This window comes from Leptinotarsa decemlineata, unplaced genomic scaffold (assembly GCF_025532065.1).
Source record: "Leptinotarsa decemlineata unplaced genomic scaffold, Ldec_3_MD MMD2_P_RNA_scaffold_12, whole genome shotgun sequence".
Lineage (NCBI taxonomy): Eukaryota > Metazoa > Arthropoda > Insecta > Coleoptera > Chrysomelidae > Leptinotarsa > Leptinotarsa decemlineata.
In genome coordinates, this window is record NW_027412526.1 from 2,753,452 (window position 1) to 2,776,048 (window position 22,597).

Below are 22,597 nucleotides of genomic sequence, written 5' to 3' on the forward strand. Positions count from 1 at the left end.
TTTATATTTTTATATGTATATATATATATATATATATATATACACATATATTTATATTTTCATCACACTTTGTCAATGAGAATTTATTCTTGGACAATAAAGTATATTTATCTATCTATCTATCTATCTATTAGACATAAGAAATAGATCCTTTAAATTTCCAGAACCTGGTTTGAGAAAACAAATGTCATGATTATTTGAATTTACTTGATTTAAAAGGACAAAAAGATCAATACTTGAGCCACATCATTGACAGTTTTTTTAGTATCTCTGGCAATTTCTATCGAGGTCTTAATTTCGTCAGCACCATCATCTTCTTCTACTTGTTTACAGGAAAACCCTTGTGACTGTAATTTTTTCATTATTTTGTTTGTTTTTCTCGTTAGATAAAAATGTTTCTTGCAAAAATGGTATTTTTGTATGGTTTTGATAATCAAACTGTGGAATATTGTCTGAGGTTTTTCTACGACTACGTTCTCCTCTTTTAGTTGAAGTAGCTACTGGTACAGTGCCTCATATTCGCATAAGATGTGTAGAGCTGTTTCTATTCCTTCGTTGCATAATCTGCAGCTGAGGTCTCCGTTATACAGCCCCATTTTATTCAGGTGTCCTCTAAGCGGACATGTTTTACCCCTTAGAAACTCAGATCACACACTACACACTAGTTTTTTCTACGGGTGTGAAGTTATCCACATCCACAACGTACACTGAGAAAAGAATATCGCATTATTATTTTTTCCTTTACCGACTCTGCACTCCTACCATTTTTCAATATGATACGCTTATTGACTGAATTAGTAAAAAAACAGAGCCGTCCTAGTTTATTAAACTGTCTGAAGGGGTGAAAATAGGGTGTAAATATTTAAAAAAAACGTAACATGAAAAATCGACTTTGTACACCTACAAAATTGAAATATGTTATTCCTGATGATCTACCCGACAGAAAAAACTTCACGTTATAGTTTTCCAGGCCGTCTGAGGGGGTGAAAATGGGGTGGAAAGTTGAAAAAATCATATATTTGATAATTGACTTTGTACACCTACAAGATTAAGATATGTCATTCTTGACACCCGATTTGACGAGAAAAACTCAACGTTATAGTTTTCCAGGCCGTCTGAGGGGGTGACAATGGGGTGGAAACTTGAAAAAATCTTATATTTAAAAATTGTCTTTGTACATCTATGAGATTGAGATATGTTATTGCTGACACCCGATTTGACGAGAAAAACTTCACGTTATAGTTTTCCAGGCCGTCTGAGGGGGTGGAAATGGGGTGGAATCTTGAAAAAATCATATATTGAAAAATCGACTTTGTACACCTACAAGATTAAGGTATGTTATTCTTGACACCCGGTTTGACGAGAAAAACTTCACGTTATAGTTTTCCAGGCCGTATGAGGGGTGAAAAGGGGGTGAAAATTTCAAAAAATCTTATATTTGAAAATTGACTTTGTACATCTATGAGATTGAGATATGTTATTGCTGACACCCGATTTGACGAGAAAAACTTCACGTTATAGTTTTCCAGGCCGTTTGAGGGGGTGAAAATGGGGTGGAATCTTGAAAAAATTATATATTTAAAAATTGACTTTGTACACCTACAAGATTGAGGTATGTTATTCCTGATACCCGATTTGACGAGAAAAACTTCACGTTATAGTTTTCCAGGCCGTCTGAGGGGGTGAAAATGGGGTGGAGTCTTGAAAAAATTATATATTCAAAAATTGACTTTGTACACCTACAAGATTGAGGTGTGTTATTCCTGATACCCGATTTGACGAGAAAAACTTCACGTTATAGTTTTCCAGGCCGTCTGAGGGGGTGGAAATGGGGTGGAATCTTGAAAAAATCATATATTTAAAAGTTGACTTTGTACACCTACAAGATTAAAGTATGTTATTCTTGACACCCGGTTTGACGAGAAAAACTTCACGTTATAGTTTTCCAGGCCGTCTGAGGGGGTGAAAATGGGTTGGAATCTTGAAAAAATCATATATTGAAAAATTGACTTTGTACACCTACAAGATTAAGGTATGTTATTCTTGACACCCGGTTTGACGAGAAAAACTTCACGTTATAGTTTTCCAGGCCGTCTGAGGGGGTGAAAATGGGGTGGAATCTTGAAAAAATTATATATTCAAAAATTGACTTTGTACACCTACAAGATTGAGGTATGTTATTCCTGATACCCGATTTGACGAGAAAAACTTCACGTTATAGTTTTCCAGGCCGTCTGAGGGGTGGAAATGGGGTGGAATCTTGAAAAAATCATATATTTAAAAATTGACTTTGTACACCTACAAGATTGAGGTATGTTATTCCAGATACCCGATTTGACGAGAAAAACTTCACGTTATAGTTTTCCAGGCCGTATGAGGGGTGAAAAGGGGGTGGAAATTTGAAAAAATCTTATATTTAAAAATTGACTTTGTACACCTATAAGATTAAAGTATGTTATTCTTGACACCCGTTTGACGAGAAAAACTTTACGTTATAGTTTTCCAGGCCGTATGAGGGGTGAAAAGGGGGTGGAAATTTCAAAAAATCTTATATTTAAAAATTGACTTTGTACATCTATGAGATTGAGATATGTTATTGCTGACACCCGATTTGACGAGAAAAACTTCACGTTATAGTTTTCCAGGCCGTTTGAGGGGGTGAAAATGGGGTGGAATCTTGAAAAAATTATATATTTAAAAATTGACTTTGTACACCTACAAGATTGAGGTATGTTATTCCTGATACCCGATTTGACGAGAAAAACTTCACGTTATAGTTTTCCAGGCCGTCTGAGGGGGTGAAAATGGGGTGGAGTCTTGAAAAAATTATATATTCAAAAATTGACTTTGTACACCTACAAGATTGAGGTGTGTTATTCCTGATACCCGATTTGACGAGAAAAACTTCACGTTATAGTTTTCCAGGCCGTCTGAGGGGGTGGAAATGGGGTGGAATCTTGAAAAAATCATATATTTAAAAGTTGACTTTGTACACCTACAAGATTAAAGTATGTTATTCTTGACACCCGGTTTGACGAGAAAAACTTCACGTTATAGTTTTCCAGGCCGTCTGAGGGGGTGAAAATGGGTTGGAATCTTGAAAAAATCATATATTGAAAAATTGACTTTGTACACCTACAAGATTAAGGTATGTTATTCTTGACACCCGGTTTGACGAGAAAAACTTCACGTTATAGTTTTCCAGGCCGTCTGAGGGGGTGAAAATGGGGTGGAATCTTGAAAAAATTATATATTCAAAAATTGACTTTGTACACCTACAAGATTGAGGTATGTTATTCCTGATACCCGATTTGACGAGAAAAACTTCACGTTATAGTTTTCCAGGCCGTCTGAGGGGGTGGAAATGGGGTGGAATCTTGAAAAAATCATATATTTAAAAATTGACTTTGTACACCTACAAGATTGAGGTATGTTATTCCAGATACCCGATTTGACGAGAAAAACTTCACGTTATAGTTTTCCAGGCCGTATGAGGGGTGAAAAGGGGGTGGAAATTTGAAAAAATCTTATATTTAAAAATTGACTTTGTACACCTATAAGATTAAAGTATGTTATTCTTGACACCCGGTTTGACGAGAAAAACTTTACGTTATAGTTTTCCAGGCCGTATGAGGGGTGAAAAGGGGGTGGAAATTTCAAAAAATCTTATATTTAAAAATTGACTTTGTACATCTATGAGATTGAGATATGTTATTGCTGACACCCGATTTGACGAGAAAAACTTCACGTTATAGTTTTCCAGGCCGTTTGAGGGGGTGAAAATGGGGTGGAATCTTGAAAAAATTATATATTTAAAAATTGACTTTGTACACCTACAAGATTGAGGTATGTTATTCCTGATACCCGATTTGACGAGAAAAACTTCACGTTATAGTTTTCCAGGCCGTCTGAGGGGGTGAAAATGGGGTGGAATCTTGAAAAAATTATATATTTGAAAATTGACTTTGTACACCTACAAGATTGAGGTATGTTATTCCTGATACCCGATTTGACGAGAAAAACTTCACGTTATAGTTTTCCAGGCCGTCTGAGGGGGTGGAAATGGGGTGGAATCTTGAAAAAATCATATATTTAAAAGTTGACTTTGTACACCTACAAGATTAAAGTATGTTATTCTTGACACCCGGTTTGACGAGAAAAACTTCACGTTATAGTTTTCCAGGCCGTCTGAGGGGTGTGAAAATGGGTTGGAATCTTGAAAAAATCATATATTGAAAAATTGACTTTGTACACCTACAAGATTAAGGTATGTTATTCTTGACACCCGGTTTGACGAGAAAAACTTCACGTTATAGTTTTCCAGGCCGTCTGAGGGGGTGGAAATGGGGTGGAATCTTGAAAAAATCATATATTTAAAAATTGACTTTGTACACCTACAAGATTGAGGTATGTTATTCCAGATACCCGATTTGACGAGAAAAACTTCACGTTATAGTTTTCCAGGCCGTATGAGGGGTGAAAAGGGGGTGGAATCTTGAAAAAATTATATATTCAAAAATTGACTTTGTACATCCATGAGATTGAGATATGTTATTGCTGACACCCGATTTGACGAGAAAAACTTCACGTCATAGTTTTCTAGGCCATCTGAGGGGGTGAGTGTAATATAATAAAACCATTCATTACCTGCTGAAAATTCTTTATCTACGTCTATGTTTAATTTATGATTTTTTCTAGTTATTGAGGAATATATATTTTATGTTCTACTTTACTACCAGAGAAGTTTTCATTCCATGAAGGGATTCAGTCTTATTGTAGTATTGTATGTAATATAGGGGTGCAACGACAATCAGTGTTCCATTGTCCTTTTTCAACACTACAGTGAGAATATAAAAAATTGCGTAACATTAAAAATCGACTTCGTACACCTACAAAATTGAGATATGTTATTCCTGAAGATATATTCGACAGAAAAAACTTCATTTCTTAGTTTTTAGTGTTTTGAGGAGGCAGATACTCCTGATGATCGATTTAACAAAAAAAACAACGTATCATTGTTTTTCAGTTTTGAGAAGACTGGAAATTTTTGTACCATATTAGTTGTTTAATGTAATGAATTGGTAAATGTTAGTGTAATGTATGTAGGACTAAATACTTCGGAAACAGTCTGACAACGCTGCAAAATCACTATCTTTCAGATGCTCAATACATATATGATTAAGCTGTAGTAATAAATAGTCTCAAAGAAACATATCAGCATCTTGATTTTCATAAACCATAAAACTAAAGCAAAAAAAACATTGGAGTTAGTAAAAGATGTTTTTAAAAATATTTTACACTATTCATTAATTATAACAATTGTATGTTTCGAAAAGATCGATTTGGTTAAATATGGTATTTCCTTTTAATTTTCGATGCTGAATATAATCCGTTAGAATTTCATATAGTAAATGAAAGAAAAAAGAAGTTTGAAAAAAATTTATTGGGAAACGTAACAAATTTAAATGATACAAAATTAACAAATAATCACATTATTTACTGAAACGGAAAAAGAAACAAATTGACACAAAATATATTTTCAAAAATAGCTCGACACAATATTGTAATAAAGGGACTTTATTGGGGATTCTTATTAGCGACAACAAAATAAAGAAATAAATAATATTTCAAAATATATATGAAATATGAGTAAAATGGTAGACTGACTATTATCTTACAAAATAAAAAAAACTCATTCTAGAAATAAATAAAAATAAAATATCAGTAAAATGGTAGACTGACTATTCTCTTAGAAATTAAAAAAAAACTCATTCCAGAAATAAATAAAAATGAAATATCACTAAAATGGTAGACTGGCTATTCTCTTACAAAATAAAAAAAATTAAATCTCATTCTAGAAATAAGTAAAAATTAAAAATATCGCATTCGTCAGGTACGTGTTGAACATAAATCACAATTTTCATCTCTAGATAAGAAACAGCTACCGTGAAACACTCTCTTACATACTGAACATACTTCCATTTCTTCAGTAACTGAACCACCACAAACCATGCACATTTCGGAAACATCCTCTGAATTCATTAGTAGTTCCATTTTAATTCCGGGTGTCAAGAATAACATACCTTAATCTTGTAGGTGTACAAAGTCAATTTTTAAATATAAGATTTTTTCAAATTTCCACCCCCTTTTCACCCCTCATACGGCCTGGAAAACTATAACGTGAAGTTTTTCTCGTCAAATCGGGTATCTGGAATAACATACCTCAATCTTGTAGGTGTACAAAGTCAATTTTTAAATATAAGATTTTTTCAAGATTCCACCCCATTTCCACCCCCTCAGACGGCCTGGAAAACTATAACGTGAAGTTTTTCTCGTCAAATCGGGTATCAGGAATAACATACCTCAATCTTGTAGGTGTACAAAGTCAATTTTTCAATATATGATTTTTTCAAGATTCCACCCCATTTTCACCCCCTCAGACTGCCTGGAAAACTATAACGTGAAGTTTTTCTCGTCAAACCGGGTGTCAAGAATAACATACTTTAATCTTGTAGGTGTACAAAGTCAACTTTCAAATATATGATTTTTTCAAGATTCCACCCCATTTCCACCCCCTCAGACGGCCTGGAAAACTATAACGTGAAGTTTTTCTCGTCAAATCGGCTATCTGGAATAACATACCTCAATCTTGTAGGTGTACAAAGTCAATTTTTAAATATATGATTTTTTCAAGATTCCACCCCATTTCCACCCCCTCAGACGGCCTGGAAAACTATAACGTGAAGTTTTTCTCGTCAAACCGGGTGTCAAGAATAACATACCTTAATCTTCTAGGTGTACAAAGTCAATTTTTCAATATATGATTTTTTCAAGATTCCACCCCATTTTCACCCCCTCAGACGGCCTGGAAAACTATAACGTGAAGTTTTTCTCGTCAAACCGGGTGTCAAGAATAACATACCTTAATCTTGTAGGTGTACAAAGTCAATTTTTAAATATAAGATTTTTTCAAATTTCCACCCCCTTTTCACCCCTCATACGGCCTGGAAAACTATAACGTGAAGTTTTTCTCGTCAAATCGGGTATCTGGAATAACATACCTCAATCTTGTAGGTGTACAAAGTCAATTTTTAAATATAAGATTTTTTCAAGATTCCACCCCATTTCCACCCCCTCAGACGGCCTGGAAAACTATGACGTGAAGTTTTTCTCGTCAAATCGGGTATCAGGAATAACATACCCCAATCTTGTAGGTGTACAAAGTCAATTTTTCAATATATGATTTTTTCAAGATTCCACCCCATTTTCACCCCCTCAGACTGCCTGGAAAACTATAACGTGAAGTTTTTCTCGTCAAACCGGGTGTCAAGAATAACATACCTTAATCTTGTAGGTGTACAAAGTCAATTTTTCAATATATGATTTTTTCAAGATTCCACCCCATTTTCACCCCCTCAGACGGCCTGGAAAACTATAACGTGAAGTTTTTCTCGTCAAACCGGGTGTCAAGAATAACATACCTTAATCTTGTAGGTGTACAAAGTCAATTTTTCAATATATGATTTTTTCAAGATTCCACCCCATTTTCACCCCCTCAGACTGCCTGGAAAACTATAACGTGAAGTTTTTCTCGTCAAATCGGGTATCTGGAATAACATACCTTAATCTTGTAGGTGTACAAAGTCAATTTTTAAATATAAGATTTTTTCAAATTTCCACCCCCTTTTCACCCCTCATACGGCCTGGAAAACTATAACGTGAAGTTTTTCTCGTCAAATCGGGTATCTGGAATAACATACCTCAATCTTGTAGGTGTACAAAGTCAATTTTTAAATATAAGATTTTTTCAAGATTCCACCCCATTTCCACCCCCTCAGACGGCCTGGAAAACTATAACGTGAAGTTTTTCTCGTCAAATCGGGTATCAGGAATAACATACCTCAATCTTGTAGGTGTACAAAGTCAATTTTTGAATATATAATTTTTTCAAGATTTCACCCCATTTTCACCCCCTCAGACGGCCTGGAAAACTATAACGTGAACTTTTTCTCGTCAAACCGGGTGTCAAGAATAACATACCTTAATCTTGTAGGTGTACAAAGTCAATTTTTCAATATATGATTTTTTCAAGATTCCACCCCATTTTCACCCCCTCAGACGGCCTGGAAAACTATAACGTGAAGTTTTTCTCGTCAAACCGGGTGTCAAGAATAACATACCTTAATCTTGTAGGTGTACAAAGTCAATTTTTCAATATATGATTTTTTCAAGATTCCACCCCATTTTCACCCCCTCAGACTGCCTGGAAAACTATAACGTGAAGTTTTTCTCGTCAAACCGGGTGTCAAGAATAACATACTTTAATCTTGTAGGTGTACAAAGTCAACTTTCAAATATATGATTTTTTCAAGATTCCACCCCATTTCCACCCCCTCAGACGTCCTGGAAAACTATAACGTGAAGTTTTTCTCGTCAAATCGGGTATCTGGAATAACATACCTCAATCTTGTAGGTGTACAAAGTCAATTTTTAAATATATGATTTTTTCAAGATTCCACCCCATTTCCACCCCCTCAGACGTCCTGGAAAACTATAACGTGAAGTTTTTCTCGTCAAATCGGGTATCTGGAATAACATACCTCAATCTTGTAGGTGTACAAAGTCAATTTTTAAATATATGATTTTTTCAAGATTCCACCCCATTTCCACCCCCTCAGACGGCCTGGAAAACTATAACGTGAAGTTTTTCTCGTCAAACCGGGTGTCAAGAATAACATACCTTAATCTTGTAGGTGTACAAAGTCAATTTTTCAATATATGATTTTTTCAAGATTCCACCCCATTTTCACCCCCTCAGACGGCCTGGAAAACTATAACGTGAAGTTTTTCTCGTCAAACCGGGTGTCAAGAATAACATACTTTAATCTTGTAGGTGTACAAAGTCAACTTTCAAATATATGATTTTTTCAAGATTCCACCCCATTTCCACCCCCTCAGACGTCCTGGAAAACTATAACGTGAAGTTTTTCTCGTCAAATCGGGTATCTGGAATAACATACCTCAATCTTGTAGGTGTACAAAGTCAATTTTTAAATATATGATTTTTTCAAGATTCCACCCCATTTCCACCCCCTCAGACGTCCTGGAAAACTATAACGTGAAGTTTTTCTCGTCAAATCGGGTATCTGGAATAACATACCTCAATCTTGTAGGTGTACAAAGTCAATTTTTAAATATATGATTTTTTCAAGATTCCACCCCATTTCCACCCCCTCAGACGGCCTGGAAAACTATAACGTGAAGTTTTTCTCGTCAAATCGGGTATCAGGAATAACATACCTCAATCTTGTAGGTGTACAAAGTCAATTTTTAAATATATAATTTTTTCAAGATTCCACCCCATTTTCACCCCCTCAGACGGCCTGGAAAACTATAACGTGAAGTTTTTCTCGTCAAACCGGGTGTCAAGAATTACATACCTTAATCTTGTAGGTGTACAAAGTCAATTTTTCAATATATGATTTTTTCAAGATTCCACCCCATTTTCACCCCCTCAGACTGCCTGGAAAACTATAACGTGAAGTTTTTCTCGTCAAACCGGGTGTCAAGAATAACATACTTTAATCTTGTAGGTGTACAAAGTCAACTTTTAAATATATGATTTTTTCATGATTCCACCCCATTTCCACCCCCTCAGACGGCCTGGAAAACTATAACGTGAAGTTTTTCTCGTCAAATCGGGTGTCAGCAATAACATATCTCAATCTCATAGATGTACAAAGACAATTTTTAAATATAAGATTTTTTCAAGTTTCCACCCCATTGTCACCCCCTCAGACGGCCTGGAAAACTATAACGTTGAGTTTTTCTCGTCAAATCGGGTGTCAAGAATGACATATCTTAATCTTGTAGGTGTACAAAGTCAATTATCAAATATATGATTTTTTCAACTTTCCACCCCATTTTCACCCCCTCAGACGGCCTGGAAAACTATGACGTGAAGTTTTTTCTGTCGGGTAGATCATCAGGAATAACATATTTCAATTTTGTAGGTGTACAAAGTCGATGTACATGTTACGTTTTTTTTAAATATTTACACCCTATTTTCACCCCTTCAGACAGTTTAATAAACTAGGACGGTTCTGTTTTTTTACTAATTTAGTCAATAAGCGTATCATATTGAAAAATGGTAGGAGTGCAGAGTCGGTAAAGGAAAAAATAATAATGCGATATTTTTTTCTCAGTGTACGTTGTGGATGTGGATAACTTCACACCCGTGTTTTTTCTTTAGTCGATATTTCTCAACAACGTTTCCGTTACGTCGAATAATAAATCTGTTCTGGTTAATGTCGCCGAGATTTCCATTTCGTCTCGCTTCTATTATTGTTGATAGATAATTTGTAATTTTTACAAACACTTCCAACATGCCGCCTTGTTAGTCGTAGCGTCAATGTTTTATTTCTAACGATCTGGCCCGTGATCGTATTTTATTGACCCAGAACTTGACAGATATTAGTTATTGAAAACGTTTATTTTGATAAAAATTAATTTGAGCCACTTAAGCTGAATATAACCTTGGACGCGGATATTTTTAAAATCTTTTGATTATTCCCGTTTGGATGTAAGTGAGCGTGATAAATGCACGCATTTAATCTGTTACAGAATACAAAGTAGAAATTTCAAAATAAAATTTATCAAAATCAGTTTCAGAGAAATCGATTGGAATAACAATTATTTTTATTACTGAACTACAGAAACTTTTGTATATTCGTCACAACTTCAATGATGTTTCCTGTACGTGAGAACAAAATTGACTCGTACTTGTTGAAAATAATAATAATAAATAAGCTCTATTGCCCAAATAATCAATTTTACTGCGACAAAACAGTTAAATGTGTGACAATACAAAAAAATGCTAAAAAAAATGTAGGCATGGAACAAATTTATGCATATCAACACAAAAATTCACGGCATAATTTTACATTTTTTTCAAAAATATCAATCGTGCTATGAAGGGAAATGTAAAGTAAAAGGAAAAAGTAAAATATGTAGTCTACAAATAGATAAAAATACCTAACTACGTACAGACAGACACCTAATCAAAGTTATCACCATAAAATTCTTGCAAACTATGATAGAGTGTATCAGTAAGAAAATCTTTGTTAGCTTTTCTGAACAAACAGCAAATAAACCTTGGTGTCCCCCAAGGATCCATGTTGGGGCCACATAAATGACACGTCATATTATGCAAGTTTTGATAATCTTATCCTATTCGCCGATGGTTCGACGATAGCTGTGGTTGCTGAAGTATATGAAAATCTTGGGGATGAACTTTATTCGTTGACGAATAAACTGCTGTTAAAATGTATTCATTGTTGATGACGACAATTTTTATTTCTTGGGGGATTGGCGCTGATATGGAGATCATACCCGAAACTTTACCCCATACCCCCCTATTTTTTTATTATTTTTTTCGAAAATGCGTCATTCGTTATTGAGAAATCAAATTTTGAACGTTTCATTTAAGAAAAAACAATATACGCTGCCGTACATTTTAATAAGAAAGTCAACAACAAATAATAACAGTGGAAACGGATAAATTTTTCAAAGTGTCGCAGGTCTTCTAGATTTGTAGGCTTAGTAGAGTACACTTTCGACTCCAGGTGTCTTCACAGAAAGAAGTTCATGGGCGTGGGATCAGGTGATCTAGCTGGCCACTTCACTAGACCCCTTCTGCTCTTTCAATGCATTGGAAAATGTTCCTCCAAAAACTGTCTCATCCGAACATCAAAATGTGGTGGTGCACCATTCTGCTGGAATGTTATTCAATTTTCTACTCAATTGTCATCATTTTCTAAAATTTGTGTAATAGATTTAAGTAAGTTTTAGCATTTTACTTTTTTGTTAATGTTTTTATCCTTGTATTATGACGTGTTTTATATCAATCGAAGAATCAGGATTCCAATCGTGTAATATTGTTTGACGGTTGATATTGCAAAATTTAGAGGTTGAAAAAATATGAACATCCTCCATAATTGACGTAACTCGATCAAAAAGCCAGATTGTATCCACTTTTGATCTTCATAAATATCTGTATACATTATTCGGACGGTTCTCGTTTTAATAAATGTCGAAATAATCCACTTTGTGTTATATTGAAGTAAATATTTAGATGACTGCGAATAGAGGTCGAATTATTCGTTCTCGTTTGTTCGGTACGGGCTATTGCAGTGATTTTTCATCGAGTGATTATCAATTTTAAAACTTGAAGAGTGCTCATTTTGCCCCCTATAGCCGATTTTCTGTGTGTTTTTATTTCAATCGGAGTTGGGTTGAAAATTTCAAGTTTGGTTTATGACTACGTCGTGATTTCAGGCTCCCATTGCACCCAATCGCCTATTTTCTGTGTTGTTTTTCAATCAGTGGGTTCTGCTAGCTTTTGATTGGGTTCACAATTTCAGGTTGGGTTCACAATTTAAGGTGTGATTTATGACTACGTCATAATTGTTGGCTCATTTCAGGTTCCTATTGCCCCATATCGCCGATTTTATGTGTTGTTTATTTAAACAGTGGGTTCTGCTAGCTTCAGGTTGAGTTCTTCATTCAAGGCTACTTTCCGCCTATCGCCAATTTTCTGTGTGATTTATTTTAATCAGAGCTTTAGGTTGGATTCATAATTTTAGGTTGGGTTCATAATTTTAGGTTGGGTGCATGACTACGTCACAATTTCAGGCTTCATTTCAGACTTCTGATGCCCCCTATTTGATGTATTTTTTTAATCCATGGATTCTGCTAGCTTTTGGTTGTGTTCATAATTTTAGGATCGGTTTATGATCACGTCATAATTTTAGGCCTATTTCAGGATCCTATTGCCTCATATAGCCGATTTTCTATGTGTTGTTTGTTCAATTAGTGGGTTCTGCTAGCTTCAGGTTGGGTTCATAATTTTAGATTGGGTTCATAATTTTTTAGGTTGGGTTCATGACTACGTCATAATTTTAGGCTTCTGATGCCCCTATCTGATGTTTTTTTTAATCCATGGATTCTGCTAGCTTTTGGTTGGGTTCATAATTTTAGGATCGGTTTATGATCGCGTCATAATTTTAGGCCTATTTCAGGATCCTATTGCTTCCTATAGCCGATTTTCTATGTGTTGTTTGTTCAATTAGTGGGTTCTGCTAGCTTTAGGTTGGGTTCATAATTTTTTAGGTTGAGTTCATGACTACGTCATAATTTCAGGTTTCATTTTAGGCTTCTGATGTCCCCTATCTGATGTTGTGTTTTTTTGAAATCCATGGATTCTGCTAGCTTTTAGTTGTGTTCATAATTTTAGGATCGGTTTATGATCACGTCATAATTTTAGGCCTGTTTCAGGATCTTATTGCCCCCTATCGCCGATTTTCTATGTGTTGTTTGTTTAATTAGTGGGTTCTGCTAGCTTCAGGTTGGGTTCATAATTTTAGATTGGGTTCATACATTTTCAGGTTGGGTTCATGACTACGTCATAATTTTAGGCTTCTGATGCCCCTATCTAATGTTTTTTTTAATCCATGGATTCTGCTAGCTTTTGGTTGGGTTCATAATTTTAGGATCGGTTTATGATCGCGTCATAATTTTAGGCCTATTTCAGGATCCTATTGCTTCCTACAGCCGATTTTCTATGCGTTGTTTGTTCAATTAGTGGGTTCTGCTAGCTTTAGTTTGGGTTCATAATTTTAGATTGGGTTCAATTAGTGGGTTCTGCTAGCTTTAGGGTGGGTTCATAATTTTAGATTGGGTTTATGGCTCCTATTGCTCTCTATGCCGAGTTTCGGTGTTGTTGTTTTTTCAATCAGTAGCTTTCAATTCAAACGCGTATAAAAAACTGTTCAGTAGTGTGAAGAAAAAGCTTAAAATTACTGCAATTTCAGTAAAATATTTCGATACGGTTCTGTAAAAATTCATAGAAAATCTGCGATAGGAAGCATCAGAAGTCCAAAATTTTGACAGCCTGTTTCAACAACGTGTTTTTTCCTTGGTTAAGCTCAACTTTGAGTTGCAGAACCCACGATATCTTCGTTAAAGAAAAGCAAAAGATTCTGGAATATACTACAAAATTAGCCTAAAATTATGCTACAAAAATAACTAAAAATTCAAAGGATTCCGCTAGCTTAACAGGGGTATTATTAATACCTTTTTCAAACCGGATGTCAAATGGATAAATTATGTCTGACTACGTATTAAATATCGCACTTCAAAATGAAAGCGATGCGCCTCGTTGAATTATGAATGAACGCGAACTGTGAAAATTCCCTCGTTTTAAATAATGAAACTTTCTTCATTATGAGACGTGACTAGTCAGGATTAATGCTTTTGTTTATTTTTTTCCGGTGTTTGGTCAGCACTTTCACCTCTTTCTCAGTCAATCGAAAGCCGAGTTCGTACAATTTATTTATGAGTATTATGAAATCTGAATGGTGAAGATTTGTGGTTTTTATTGATTGTACGTGATATTTACGAAGTGATTTTTTTAATACGAAGTCGAAAAATTGATGATTTGGCTTATTTGGTAGTATATAATAAACGAGGTAGCTCCAAAATATCACAAGTACTGAATTTTGAAGGTCAATTCAAGGGCTGGAGGGGCCCTCTAAAATCGTTAACGGTTTTGCCAATCTTTTCAAACAATCGTATACCGCTTCTTCCCCTTCTCAACCAAACTCTTTCTTGATATATCAAGCTTCAGTGAAAACGAAGAATACGAGGCACTTAGGTCGCTCAAGCCTAAAAAGACCACTGGTCCAGATGACATTCCAGCTTTCATCCTAAAAGATTGTGCACTTGTGCTTGCTCCTCCTCTATCTATACTAATTAACATCTGCTTAAGATCGGCCACAATACCAAGGATCTGGAAATCATCAAAAGTCTGTTCCATTTTCAAGAAAGGAGATAGACGAGATATTTCAAATTATCGGTCTATCTCTATTATTTACAACTTTGCAAAGGTTTTTGAGATTCTGCTGGAGCGAGTTATATATCGGCATGTTAGTTGCAATATAAATATAAACCAACACGGTTTTATGAAAAATCGTTCAACGGTCACCAATGTTCTGAGTGTAACCCAACATATTGCTGAATCTATTGACAATAGGGCCCAAACTGGTGTTATTTACACAGACTTTTCTAAGGCCTTCGACAGGCTTGACCATGGCATTCTACTGAACAAACTAGTAGCCTTTGGATTATCTTCATCCTTAATCGCACTATTTCAGTCCTATCTACGAGATCGAAAACAATATGTTCTGCTCAATGGTTTCAAATCTACCGAATATAGTGCTTCTTCCGGTGTTCCACAAGGTACAAATCTGGGACCGTTGCTTTTCAAAATATTCATTAATGATATTGCAGATGTTATAGATGTGTATTTTCTTTTATATGCCGATGATCTAAAACTATACTGCCTCGTTGAGAACATAGATGACTGTGTGAACCTCTCAGCAAACGTAGGACGGGTTGTAGAATGGCGTTATCGAAATAACTTGTCGCTGAACCGGGATAAATGTAAGGTCATGTCCTACAATTTGAAAGCGAATATCTTGATCTTTGATTATTCAATAGAAAACGTTTCCCTGGTGAGACCAGAAACATTTACTGATCTTGGCGTCACATTTGACACTGCACTATCATTTAATAGGCATATCGATAATGTTGTAATCTCCTCCTGTCGTTTGTACGGATTAATTGCACGTGACAGTAGTGATATCAAAGAAACTTCGACCTTAAAAACTTTATTCTATGCTTTCATAAGATCAAAGTTAGAATACGCGTCAGCTGTGTGGAACCCCTTTTATCAATATCATATAGATAGAATAAAAGCAATTCAACGACGATTTTTAAAACTGCTAAGCCTAAAAACCGATGGCATTTATCCTCCAATAGAAACAACCTACTCTGAATTGCTACAAAAGCATAACTTTTTCAGTCTCGAAAAAAGGCGTGAATATTATAGTGTTGCACTAACCTATAAAATTATCAAGAGCATAGTTGACTGCCCAACATTACTGGAAAAGTTTAATATTTGCATTCCTCAGAATCTGTTCCAGACTATATAAAAACATCTCGCACAAATGTTCTGGAGAATTCTCCGATCCATACCATGTGTAAAGTGACAAATTCTGTTAGCGATAATTTATATATATTTAGTTGCAAATTGTCAAATATAAAATCCCACTTCCTAAAATAATTGTTTTGTCACCTATAATAAATACACACATCGGAAAAGTCTGGGGATATTTTTATAACATACTAAATCTCATAAAAATAAATGCATGAGGTCGTTTAATTTCAATTAAATTGGTACACTCGACCACCCTGTAGATTTCTATGGGTTGAACAAAGCCTGCAAAAACGGTAACTAATATTTTATCAAGTTTTTTACAAACTGTAGGTTTTCGGCTAAAATGAATAATCTGAAAGTGTCGAGTTTGTACATTCTATGCAGTTCTTGCTCAGCAATTAAACTGGAAATATTGTGCTTTAACATGGAACGCCATCACTTACCATTGGCTGAGATGAATAGAGCTGTAGGGCTTCTTCAAGGTGGCATGCGACAAAATGATGTAGCTCTTCGTTTGGGGGTCTCCCAAAGTGTTATTAATCGATTGTGGCGGCGTTTCCGTGAAACTGGCAGTCCAGCCGAACAACATCCAGGGCGAGGACGCGCTACAACTGCAGTTCAAGACCGATTTTTTGTCTTAACCGCAAGATGACAACCGACAATCACAGCACCTGAGTTGGTTAACGTGTTGCAGCAGACGCACCAGGTAACCATTGGTCGTGATACTGTCAGAAATCGACTGCATGAAGCAGATCTCCACAACAGAAGGCCACTTAGATGTCCACCTTTGTCGAGAGGCAATCGCGGTAGAAGATTAGAGTGGTGTCAAGAACATCAAAACTGGAATGCAAATGATTGGGCCACAGTTTCGTTTACAAACGAATCCAGATTTGGATTTCATCTAGATTCTCGTCGAGTAAGACTGTGGAGACGACCTGGAAATAATGAACGTTTGAGACACATCCAGGAAGTCCACACATACAGAGGTGGTACAGTAATGCTATGGGGCGGAATCATGATCGGCTGCAGAACCGATCTCGTTTTTCCAAATCGCTCCCTCACAGCTCGACAGTACCTCGACACCATTCTTCTACCTATCGTCCGTCCGTTTGCTGGTGCTGTTGGTGAAAACTTCCACCTAATGCACGATAATGCTCGTCCACATGTCGCGCGTCTAGTGACTGACTGGCTCACCAACGAAGGAATTGATGTATTGCCATGGCCAGCACAATCACCGGACCTGAACCCCATCGAGCATGTGTGGCACATGCTTCAACGAAGAATTACTCCGCATATGGGGAACATTCACACAACGTTTCAATTGAGAGAGCTTTTAATCGCTGAATGAACAAATGTACCTCAACAAGACATTGACAATCTCATTTTGTCGATGCACGATAGATGTAGGGCCGTAATAAACCAGCGTGGAGGCCATGCTTTGTAATGATTCCATTTTTTTTTGTATTATGATTTTTTTTCGGGGTGCCAAAGAAGAGCCATATTTTTTTTTAGTTTTGCTTATATGCGCACTCAGTGTTTTTGACAATTTAATACATTTTGTTGTAAGTTACATTCGTTTAATAATCACCCGTCAACTTTTTTTTGCCTAAAGCGATCTAAAAAAAAATTATTGCCATTTTTAAAAATATCCGTAGATGTGTGTATAAAATGTGTAGTCTTTATAATCACTTGTTTGTATTTGTTTGTGATGTATTCATTATACTCTGTTATGTCCTGCTCTGTAATTGGGCTATGTCCTGTAGAGGTAGAGTATTGTATTACAAATAAATAAATGAAATAAATATCATCAAAAATACCATCCCGACCTGGTACATTTTTTCTTTAATGGTGTCACTTGAATTCAGAACGATATGAACCGTCTGCTGAGAACTATTTCTCTATTTGTTGATCAGTGGAGCAAGTCAAAACCAGCAGCTTTTTCAACATCTTACACAATGTTGGTTCAACGGTTTCATATTTACGTAGGTTTGCTTTCTCATAAATGTGGGTAGTGAAAGTTTCAATAGCTTCTTGAATGTTTGCTCATCCGTTGCTCTTTTGTGTTGGAATACCAGAATGTATTCACTTTATACAGGGTGATTCAAAGAGATGCTTGAAATATTTCATGTGGGCTATATTGTTCTGGAGCTTACTCACAGAGTCGATTCGCAAGCTACTCTATACGAAGTCGATCCAAACAGGTAAATAAAAAACAAATGTACCGGGTCTCTTCACTACTAACAAAAAAAAAACGTGTAGATTTATGAAAAATTATATTATTTTTGGAAAAAAAAAGTCATGCCGCCCATGCCATACAAAGAAACTGCCGACGTTCGGTAACTATCGAATTGACTTCGAATATACTATAGCTGAAGTAAAATAGTTATAAAGCGAAGATCAAAGAGTCACAAAGCGGTGATTAAATTCAAATGTTCGAGAAGCAATCATGAGCAAAAAAGCAATAATCAAATACCTCAGAAAATATTATACTTATTGAAAGTATAAATTTTTTCCAAAGTAAGATTGGTCCAATCGTTAAAATGAACACACCATATTCATGCTTTTTAAAGAAATTTGTTGAGCTTGCAATGTTCATTACATGGTATAAATAAACATAGTTGTAGTTCAAGTGAACGATATAGTGCCCTTATACCGTAGCCAGGCGGTTCGACGTGGGTGCTTTGTTCACTCACTCGAATTGATTGCCGTGTTGGTCGGTGGTTCAAGCCCCAGGCTGAACGATCGAATTTCACTTGCTATCGTCCAATCCATGTTAGGAATCAGACGTTAAAAGGTAAGAACTCGTTAATCCTTAGCTCGCACAAGTTTCGACTTCTGAGGGTTGTCGTTCATAGGGGTGCGACAGCTGGTTAAAGGAAAAACAGATTTTAAAAACAGATTTTTTTTTAAATAACATGGTGATAATTGAAAATACTTCTGAATACTACTTACTCACAAATATACACCATCGATCGCATCAAAAACACTTCACTAACTTTCTTCAAAAGCTTCTGATAATTCTTCCTCCATATTATCTGTTTCACTATCACTGTCGTCTTTCAAATCAATAATGAATTCATTTCCACCATTAATATAGAAGTGTCCAATCTCCATATAGCCTCTTTCAATTGAAATTACTTTTCTAATCCTTTTCTGCCAGTCTTTTTCCGTAATATTAGATACTTCTTCTTTAATCAACTCTATTACCTTTCTATCAAATTTTGGAAAATTATTTTTACGCCTGATGCTTTATTTCAATTGTCCCCTAATCAACGTGATGCCCTAAAAACACAAAAATAGGGGGGAAATCTCATTATGGTGTGTCCATACTTTTCAGCAATACTCTCATACACTTTTTCAAATGTTTTTGTCTGTAAAACTTGAATAGTTGGTTTTTGGTAAAGTAATCTTCAAAATACTAATTGATATAAATTAAAAAACTCTGAATTTCATTTTCCTCGGATTTTTCTCGGTACTTTGATGAGCTGTCGCGAATGATAGGAAGCGTTGCCAAGAACTATTCTATTCGCATCCAAATTTAGGATCAATGTGTTTACAAACCATTCCTCAAAAATATTCCATGTTCTTATTAGTTAGCATTGCAGACCTCAAGTTTTTTCACATAATTTCAAAGAATTCGGAACACATCCTTCACTTCCTCCGCAATGCATAATGATTAGTCGCGATCTTTTGTTGCAGGCATGTTAGGCGTACACATTCTCGAACCATCAGTCCACCCTTCCATAACTGTGTCGTGAGTGTCATACCGAGTTTCGTCCAAATAGAACATTTGCCGTAGTTCTTGTCTATGTTCATTCAATTTCTTCCTTATGATTTCAGTTGTAGGAATCTAATTGCTTTTTAACAAACCTATATTGTTTTTCTCAATAATTTTATTAGATGAACATCTAAAGGTTTTGGTAAGCCTGTATCACATCGCGTCTTGCGTTCATAAGGTTTGTTTTTGACTATTTTACGTACAGTTGAGAAAGGAATTTCGGTCAAATCTGATGTTGCTTGTAATAGTTTGTTTCCCTCGAAACCAAACATGAGATGTAGGCTCTTATATACATTGAAACATACTCTCTGTGTTTCAATATTCAAATGCATCCGAATCGTATTCACTGGTATCTCTTTTTCGCATTGTTCATCTTCACTAGTGGAATCACTACACTGGAAAGAGTCTGCGTTATTATCACACACGTTATTACTATTAGTACTTGTCCAAAAACGCCACATTATAAACAGATAATAAAAATTTTAAGTATTAATTATTACTGCACCAACATCGAATTTCAACACTCAAATCGCGATCAGTTCCTGAACTGAACACGACGGTGATAACCATCCCCGCATTCCCGATTTCTATCCGTCACCGAAACATGACTTCAAATTTAATTTTATGACTCTTCTGCCAATCATAAAACTCGTTTAGTAAAAGTTATCCAATACGAACTGCCAAGTCTACAGTCCATGTGGACTAGTTCGCTGCCGGTTCATTTCAATGTATTGTTTTTTGGCCTTTGAGAGTGCCGCCAACTTTAAGAGTGCACTATATCGTTTACTTCGACTATACAAAATTCTCAAGTGATCAGTATATATCGCGACACAGCAGAATAAATATTCATTGAGATATGATGCTACAACAACACATGACATTGAAACGGACAAAACAACCTTATATCAAAAATAGTTAACAGTATGATGATTACTGTTACGTATTGGGTTTGTTGAAGAACATTTTGTCCACTTAAATGTATCTCTCGTAGTTTGCACTGGTTATTCTTTAGATGATTGTTGTTCTACTTCAAAAGCATTTTTACGAAATATCAAGCATGCTACATTTGAAAAATTGACCCACGTAAAAGCGTTGTTCCCTCTGTATATGCTTACCAATCCTCTTGTAGAATGTTATCAGTCACGATCAATTCAATTCGGTTTTTTGCTGTTTCAATTAGTCATGACTTTCACTTCTTTTGGCGAATCTGTCTGAACGAAACTTCCACCTATTATAATAGTTACGAAATTTTGTGTAATCTAAAATTAGATTCAATTTCACGTAATGATTTGTTGGGAGTTCTGACGTAGGATAAGAATTTTAAAGAACTGTTGGCATTCTGATGTAATAACTTCGTCTGTAGAATGTTCCATTTTGGTGCCAATAATTTCGTCGGCATTATCGTTGTTATTGAGTTTTCGTTAAAAAATTGTGATCTAATTTTTTTGTAGATTGTTCTGTCAACATGAAATATGTTCATTTGAAGATGGTTGAAGGTGAATTTCATTAGTTCGGACTTTCATTGTCTAATACAGGGGTCTCCAAATTACGGCCCGCGGGCCAAATCCGGCCCGCCAGTGTCATCAATCCGGCCTGCGACAGCCAATGATTACCTAATTGTTGTTACTATTGCTGTGATAAGTTGAAGAAGAAAAAACAGAATGATAATTACTCGGTTTTATTTACTTGAAAGGTAAAACTTAACGACAGAAATGATGACAAAGAAAACTTAACTTAAGTATCTAAGTTTGAGCATATTAATAACTAACAAATAATTGAAATTAATAACAGTAAAACAAAAACACTAATGAGATTTATGTAATTGTGATTTTCCACCGACAATACTTTGTAGTTGTGGATCAGTTTTACTTGTACCAATTATCAAAAGAGATTTAAGATGCTCATCGGTTAATTGATATCTGTAAACATTCTTTGTGTACTTCATCTTGGAAAACGTTTTCTCACGCAAGTAAGTAGTACCAAAAACAGAAAACAACCCACGAGCAAATTTATGCAAATTATCAAGTTGTTCCAGTGAAAGACTCTTATAAAATTCCAACAAAGATGAATTTTGATATTTGTTCTTAAGCATATCACTGCACCGTAAATCAATAATTTCCATTTGGACTTCCAGAGTCAGGGTTTCAATGTCAGAATCAAAAGGATTTTGAAAAAAGCTTAATTTCATTCGCAATGAAATCAAAATCTGAAAAACAAGTATCAAAATTTATCTTCAAAGCACTCAAAGTTTCGATTGCAAAATTGACGGGGAATTCAGTCTCTGTAGTGTGGCTGAATATTTCACATGTTTCAAAATGTGTGAAACATGTTTTACGTAATTGCGATTGAAATAGTGTCATTCTCTGCCTGAAGGATTTGACATTGGTGTATAAATCAGGAAGAAGCTGATTTTCTCCTTGCAATCTCAAATTCAGTTCGTTCATATGATTTGTCAAATCGCCATAGAAGGCTAACCTCCACGTTCATTCGCTATTTTCTCAATCGGCAAAAGGGCGCTGCCTCTCATTAAAAATTCGATCTCTGCTCGAAGTTCAAAAAAGCGCTTAAGGACTTTTCCGCAACTAAGCCAGCGTACGGCAGTATGATATGGTAAATCTTTTTCTCCAATCTGTTGAATAAACTCGCGGAATTGTCGGTGAGTCAGCCCAGTGGACCTGACGAAGTTAACAACTGATATGACTGGTTTTAGAACTTCAGACATATCCAAACATTATCCGCACAAGGACTGCTGATGAATTATA

General features: G+C 35.5%; 1 protein-coding gene across 2 annotated transcripts in view; it reads left to right on the forward strand.

Moving 5' to 3' along the window:
• The window catches only part of mthl1 (adhesion G-protein coupled receptor methuselah-like 1), a 215,277-nt gene that overhangs the window by 81,117 nt on the left and 111,563 nt on the right, over positions 1–22,597 (forward strand). The gene's annotated exons all lie outside the window — the stretch shown is intronic.